This window comes from Haliaeetus leucocephalus, unplaced genomic scaffold, assembly GCF_000737465.1.
Source record: "Haliaeetus leucocephalus isolate CR32 unplaced genomic scaffold, Haliaeetus_leucocephalus-4.0 Scaffold351, whole genome shotgun sequence".
NCBI classification, from domain to species: Eukaryota; Metazoa; Chordata; class Aves; order Accipitriformes; family Accipitridae; genus Haliaeetus; species Haliaeetus leucocephalus.
The window spans coordinates 1,420,102-1,428,241 of NW_010972787.1; positions in this window are offsets into that span (position 1 = coordinate 1,420,102).

An 8,140-nucleotide genomic window follows, 5' to 3' on the forward strand; every position below is an offset into this window, starting at 1 on the left:
AAATTTTACTCTGGATTTGCCCAGGGTGAGGTAGAACAGGGCAAGAAATTTTTATTTTAAATAATATATTTTTTTTTTCATTTTGAATGTACAAATGACAGTATAATGATAATGTGCATAATACAAGAAGACATACATTTTTGATTAAAAAGAGAAAAAATGTCTCACTAACTCTGGAATTATTTCATTCCTTGTAATTTTGCTAAACAGGAACTCCAGCTGTAGCTGATGTTTGTGCAAATGCTTTCTTAAGTGGAAGAGAATGAACCTGAACCTTTTCCAACAGAAAAAGGTTTCTTTTTTAAAAAAGAGGAGTGGTTTTTAAACTTTTAAATGCAGTTACTTTGTATCATGATGTAGTGGCTGTATGGGTAATGGTGGTAAGATTCTTAGTAAACATTAAGCTCTCCAGGAACAATCAAGGAGCCTTGTAACAACAAAGAAAGAAAGGATTCAACAGAGAATTGAGTTGACTTCTGTAAACTGGAAAGAAATTTTTGCGCTCCAAAATCAGGTACAGTACCTATAGTCTCTTCATGCATTACTTAAAAACAAAATGTAGGTAGAAGGAAAAAATATTTTTACTTTAATCCTGTCCTGAGATAAAGTAAAATACATTTATAAAATCTCTATAAACAGATTTTACAAGTGTATGATGACATCAGTCATGCTATGTTTTATTGCTTTCACGGGAACTCAGCAATGGATATGTAAGGAACAGCATAAAATCAGGGCCAACATATAGTAATACACCTCCAGAACCTTTTCACAGCCTCCATCAGTTTGCAGCTTGGGGACTTCCTGAGACAAGTATGAAAACATATCAGGGAAGCTGAGTGGAAGAAATATATGCAAATAATGCACATTATGCAAGAAAATAAAAAGTAGTTGGGTCTTAGAGGATTGGACTGAGAGATGTTGCAGCAGGAACTTCCCCTGGACAGTCAGACCAATTGCTAGCGAAACTGGATGAAACCGTACTGTCCCAGAATCCTGCAGGTAAGAGTCAGAGCAGGTAGTGTTTAGCTTTGTTGGTTTTGGTATGTCCCTTGTGGTGGGAGAAGTCCCTGTTACCCATAGCCAGTTTGGTGAGTTTACCAACTTAAGGGGTGAGGTTGTGATCAACAATCAGATTGTGGATCACACAGTCAATATCTGTAAGTAATAAACAGAAGGAGGTTTTCAAGAGTATTACATGATCCAAGTAAAGAAGCCACCGAGGGATGCACTCAGTGGAGACTTCTGTCGTTTATTGGCAGAGATTGACCATTCAGCATGGTGGTATGTTGAACTACCTTTTGCTGGGAGAACACCCTATACACTAGATTAAGTAAGTCTTTCAGGTGCCCCAGCTTCATGTTCCTTTGTGCAGCAGAGTCCACCTAGTATTTGCATCCTCATGACTCTTTCTTGCTATTTTTTTAAATCATTGCTTCATTCTGTGTGTAATTAACTTTATGTATGAAGTTAGTATGTGAAAACAGTGAAGTATAGCAAACCTCAGCATTAAGAAGAGATACGTATTTTTCCTATATTTTTGACAGGACACTTTTATTTCTAAACATTGAACCATTACCATATCCCACACGAATACAGTGGGGATTAGAGTAGTAGACTTGTGATTGACTCTTGTGGGAATTAACTCCTGAACTGCGGTTCAAGTTTTCTTCTTTTTCAGCAGAGTTGCCAATTGTTGAATTTTAAAAAGGAAAGTTTCTCAGTTTTTTACACTAATTAAATTTAATATTCTACAGATTTTCACTTTTTACATAATTTGGATAATTACTATCTAAACATCCATTTAAAATCATATATTATCTTCTAAATTACCTTAAACAAATGGTTATAAATTTGTGTCTACAGTTACAGTTTTCTAAGACATAAAGCTGCAAGGACAGGAAGAGTTTCGGAAGTATTTAATATTGAAGAGTAAGTACTTGAACATCCTGTCGAAAGCCTGTCTTCCATCTGACCTGAGGGTAGCAAACCATTTGGCAGATAATTTTAATCATGAGACTTGTCTAATTTTTGGCAGGGAAGGTCAGATAAAATAGGATTGGTTTTGTTAATACTGCATTTAACAACATATATAGTGAACTTAATAATTTCATAGAGACTTTGCATTCTCAGCAGAAGAGATGGATACTTTATTGTTTCTTTTGAGTAAGAGGAATGCTTATTTTTTAGCACCTTTAAAAATAATTTTCAGAAGGAATTTGAAATAAATTTGAAAAGGCTAGTGTTGTCATTGTGCATACTTAATATGGGAGTGATTTCAAAATGACTTTGTTCTTACTGTTTAAGGGTTTTTTACAAGGTAGGCTAACTACGACATTCCAGGTCAATTACAGACATTTGATGGTGTATCAAAGGTTTCTGAAGTTTAATATTTGAATCACCTAAATTGATTATGTAGATTTCAGGGTTTGTGTTTGTGTAAGCTTTTAAAAAAATATTTAAAGTAATCCTATGTCTATTTTGTTCTTGCCAAATACATTTTCAGTGTCCTGAATCTTTGGCTTATCCATATCCATAGGATGGCTCTTGGAATCTCTAGTCCACAGTTAGGAAAATTCTTGACACTTGATGTTGATCATTTGATTAATAATTTCCTTATTAGAAAAGGCATTCAGTCACTTGGTAAATACTTTTCTGTCATTAAAAAGCAGTACATTGTATTATGTTTCCTATCTGTGTTACTACTCTATATGTCCAGTGGAACTCTCAATAAGATATGCTCAGAATTTAAATGGATCTCTTAACTTAGAGTTTTCAAAAGTGCCTGATTTTAATAATGTATTTTCTTTTCAACTTCTCTCACAATATAGTGTCCTGATTGCTAAGCACATCTCCTGGCAAAATATGTGGAGAATGTGAGACAGTTGGAGTAGCAATACAGGTTCTTTTATCTCAATTATTGTATCTGCTATATTAATATCTACTAAAGAAAAAAGGGGAAGAAAAGTCTCTCATAAGAGAGAGGCAGAGATCACTTCTGCTTTTCACATTTCAAATAATATGAATAATATTTAGGTAACTCTTACACACATACACTGTCTGCAGCATTCAGTATGCACTGCACCTATACACACTTTGCTGTTTGATTCTGTCAATCGGTGCTGTTTGTTGGCAGCAGACCAGAAAACCTGGGGGGAAAAAAAGGCAATTCCTTCTTTCTAAATTATTAGAGGGTGCAATGCTTCATCAAAAGACAAAAATCCTACAAGTTTCCCATTATTACATGTATTAAAATCAAAGTAGATTAGAATCCAAGCAAACACAAACTGCAGAAATCCCAACAAAGCATTACCAATTTAAGTTTGAAAGCCAGGAGCATGTTTGTCAAATCACTAATGTGAATACTCTTGATAGTAGTGATTTTATGGTGAAACAATTAAATGGCATTAGGACAATTGATGATTTAGAGTGATATGGAGTACTTTGCAGAAAGTACCTTTTCTGTTGTCAAGAAATCATTTAAACAGTAATATCGCTTCCCTTTTCTTCTTCCTTAGGCCCAAATGTAAAAGAAAAGCTACTGCAGTTGATTGCTACTCTTCTTGTGCTACAGTCCATATGCTGCACAAAGGAACTGAAAGGGATAGTTTTCAAAACACTGATGAAACTGGATGATTCATCTAATTCAAGGTGTCCTTTTAAATAAAATTTTATAATTTAATGTAGCAATATAAACTTTCTCAAAATACAGAAGATTAAATTCATTATGGAGAGTCAATAACTATACTATGAGATATGGCTGTAGAAAAGGGAATGGAAGGTATTAATCATGTTGTTGGCAACTGGTTTCTTTAAGAGGATGGATGGAGGAAGGAATACTTTGCAAAATATGATACAAAAATTGAGAAGTATAGAAAGTAGTAAAAGATATTTTATACTTCTTATTAGAATCATTGAATAATTCAGGTTGGATATGACCTCTGGAGGTCATCTCTTCCTTAAAGCAAGGCCAACTCAGATGTTGGATAAGTTGTTCAGAATCTTGCCCAGCTGAGTTTTAAATATCTTTAAGGATGGATATTTGCCAACCTCAACTTTTTTAAGGGCAACCTTTTCCAGTGTTTAATATCACTTATTTTAGAAATTAGGAAAAAAATTCTGTTGGACTTTTCCTTCATGTAACTTGTGCCTGTTGGACTGCACCCTTTTTTAGGGTTATATTTATGGCTTGGTGTTCTTCACAGGCATACACCATAAAATATTCTGGACAAGACTTTTGAAATTATTAGAGCAGATGATTCTTCAGAGCACAACTTCCACCCTTTCCTTTAGCTGTGGGGAATGCTGGTGCTGGCTCATTCTGAACCCTGCCCCCCTCACTTCTGTAAGCCCCAGCGCTCTATTATCTTTTGAATATAGGGTCCCTACGTCTGGAAATTCCCTTTCTTTCGGAGTGAAGTTAACAATTATCAGCTGGCAAGTTTTTTGGTATAGAGGAAAGACAAAGGTCTTTAAAAGAAGTATGAAGGAATAGGCCTCCCGTGAATCTGGATTGCCCCAGCCACCAACAGACTCCTCGTGCCAAAATGGGAAGATTTACACACTTCATACTTTACAGGGCATGTAGGAACAGGATAAAGGAACAGTCAGGAGAGCCCTGGAAATCTTCCTCCCTCTTTCGAAACTCCCTGGCAGAGGGAAAAATTGGTTGTATAATTTTGGCTGCTATAGTCAGAAATACAAATAAAATTGCATTGACTACTGGATGAAAGCAATTCTAACATATGTGAGTGTACAAAGGAGTCGTCAAGCTTGCCTTTATGAAATGCATAGTACTTCACTGTGGTGATTGGAATAGTACAAATAAATGCAAGAAATGATTATGAAAGATTCTAAAAAGATAGGGCAGCTCAGATGATGAAGTTTTCTGCATCAGATGATATTTTATACAGGCTGGATCATTGTACCATAGATTATTTCAGAGTACAAGTGCACTCTTTTTTTTATTAACCTTTAGGTTGTTTCACGGTATTACCAAGATCAAGAACTGAGCCATTCTATGCTCAGTATTGTCCACTGTGGAAAAAGATTTCCTTTTCAGTTCTTTGTTCTTCCAAATTTATGTAGCATTCCCTTTTTCTTCTGTTAATACACTGGCACAGCATTTCCTACTTTCTCTCTACCACTAATTGCTACAAATTTATCATTTACTCCCCTTTATTCTTAAGGTGTAGAGTCTTACTTTTCCCAATGTCCTCTTAATCGTTTTCCACAGCACAGTTCTGATTATTGCCTTTCCTGAAATTGTTAGTATTTTAAAGTTCAACATACCAATTTATGATCCAGTACCATTTGACAATGGTAGAATGTTGGCACAAAGCCTTACTAGCCAGATGAAAATATATATCTACAAGTTCAGGCTGTACACAGAGCCATTCATATTAAAAGATCTGCAGTGACAGTAATTCCGGATTGACACATGTTGGACACAGGCCCTTTCTCTGAATAGAAAAAAGCTGCACTAAAGCAGCTGTGAAAAAAAAAAAAACCCAAGCATTATTATTAGCTTCTGCACTTCCTTGTGCTTAAAAAAGGGCAAGGTCTTCATTTTATTCTCAACCTTTTGAAAAGCAGAGGGCAGAAGGTGAAAGTATACTCTCACCTCAGAAGTTAGTCCTACAAGCAGGAATACCAGGTCCGAAAAAAATTTTCAAATAATTATCATTACAACAATTTTTTTTTTCTTGCTCCTTTGGTGGATTCCCAAGATTTTATTATAATAAAACTTCATTTCTACATACAGTGGTGTTCATTGGGCTTTTGAGTTGATCAAGAGAGCAATAGAGTGGGTAAGAAGAGTTGAGAGGCAATTCCCATCTATTTGCTATCGACTTGAACTTGGGAAAGACTACAATTCTGCTACCAGGAAGATACCGGGTATCAAGTTTATCTAACATGAATTCTCTTTCTACTTAAAATATTTAATCACATAATTCTTTCAGTTAATAGCAGAGTTAGCTTTCCTTGCAGTTTTACATAAAATGTTTAAATTGAGGACATTTGATCTCATATTATTACTGAATAATAATTCTTACAGACACAGACTTAAAGGTAGGGAAATAAAGGGTCTTTAAGTTACTAAGTCTTGTTTTTACATATATCTAGTATTTTACTTACCTGTAACTGTTAAAAATACCTTAATATTTCCTTTTTTACATTAATCTCTTTGGTTCATTGCACATTATAAAGGACTTTTATAATATCTTTGTTTTGATTTCTTCTAAAACCTTATATACTTCTTCAATGGCATGGTAAAGAAAGCAAAATGTAGCAATTCAGTTAAATATGGCAGGAGATGTTTTGACAGACACAAGAATGTGACAAACAAAGAACTAATAAATATCTTCATATCAGTGTTTTCAATTGGATAGTTTTGTAATTCCTACAGCGTGCCTTGTAATGCAAACAGCAGAATAGTTATTTTTCTCCTGCACTGCTTTTCTTATCAGTCATACGTCAATTTGTGAATACAGAGGTCAGTGTTCTTAGGAGGAATGAGCTGTCTCTTTTTTTTTTTTCCCTGCTGTTACTCTGTATTCTGATTTTATTCTGATGAAAAACTAACTGATTAGTTTTATTTTAGACCAGACCAAACACTGAAGCCTAATAACAAAACCAGACTAAAAGCGATTTAGTTTAATTTAATGGGCTTTTCACAGGTGTTTGAATGAACACACTACCTCTTCTAAATCAAGGAGCTGCACAGAATCACACTTTGGTACTTTGTGATCTGAGGAAATGTAGTTAAGACACTTTGTACAATTGCTTGCACTGAGGCGGGATCAACTGTGTACAGAACATACTCTACACTTGTTTGTCCAAACATTGGAAATTTTCAGAAGCAGGAGATAGATTCCACAGCCACCACAGGTACTGTATTACACTGCCCTAGCAAATGGAGAATGTTGTAAGAGGTTACTAAGGAAAACTGTGGAATCTCTTTCATAGATGTTTTCATGAGAATTTAAGCAAACATCTGCCAAGGACAGAGAGGATACGCTTGATCTTGTAGAGGAGGCTGCTAAAAGGGATATCCTGAGGTCCTTCTGTTTCTAAGGTGCTCTGAGTCCTTGTTTTCACATGTTTAAGATACTGGCTCTTTTTAGTAAAAATACAAAGGAAGGATTTGTCCTACACTTTCTATTTGAGAAAAGCTAGGATACGGGTTTCTTAATAACTAGAAGAACTGTTTAATGTAGACAATGACAAACTAGCTTCTAAATCTGCTGTTAAGTCTTTGTATGGTACTAGAGTTACCTTAGAAAGTAAGTGCTGGCAAAAATATGAATAAAAGAATTTTTTTTTTTCTTCACCAAATTATTCAAATAGTTGGGTGTTTTCACTGTTGCAACAATACATCCCATATGGGTACGTATGGAAAGCATACACGCAGGCTAAAGCCTGAGTTTCATTTGCATTATGTGTGCTCTTTAAGGAACTGTTCCTGAGATACAATACATTAACACTCCAGCTCTGACAAAGGCAGCTGAATAAGCAAATAGGGTGTGGTTTATTTGCTTTTTCTTAAGAGATTTTTTTTTTCTCCTGCACAGAGCTGTGCTTGCCTATAGGCAATTATATTAACATGCAAAATACTACAAAATTTTAAAAGATTCTTTTTCCTAGTGAAAACCCCCATTCCCCCACAGGACCGCATCCCAAAGGTGTCCGTGTACACCTTTCTTGTGCGTTTCCCCAAAACCTCATCCGGCCGAGGGCAAAGACTAACACCTTTGTACCGGGGCATTCAGCACGCTCTGTGTTTTTACCTGGACAAGCCAGGCCCACCCAGGCACCGCACCTTCCGCGGAAAGATCAACGGCGTCTGAAGGCGCCTTTGGGTGCCCCCGGTCACCGGTCACCACCGCCCTTCTCCGGAGAAGGGCTACTGCGCCAGGCACCGGCACCTTACGCGGGGGGTCGGTCACGCTTTCGAGGAACGGGCCACCGGGCCTGCGTGCAGACCGGCCGCTCCAGCGGTCATCCGGCGCTCGCCCCTCGCCGACGGGACCGGGGCTCCCGGCAGCCCTAGTGCCGACACCCGCGACGGCCAGCGCCGGCGGGCGGCCGCAGCGGGGCGGCGCCCGGGCCCCCCCCTCCCCCCCCCCGGTCATGCGGCGGG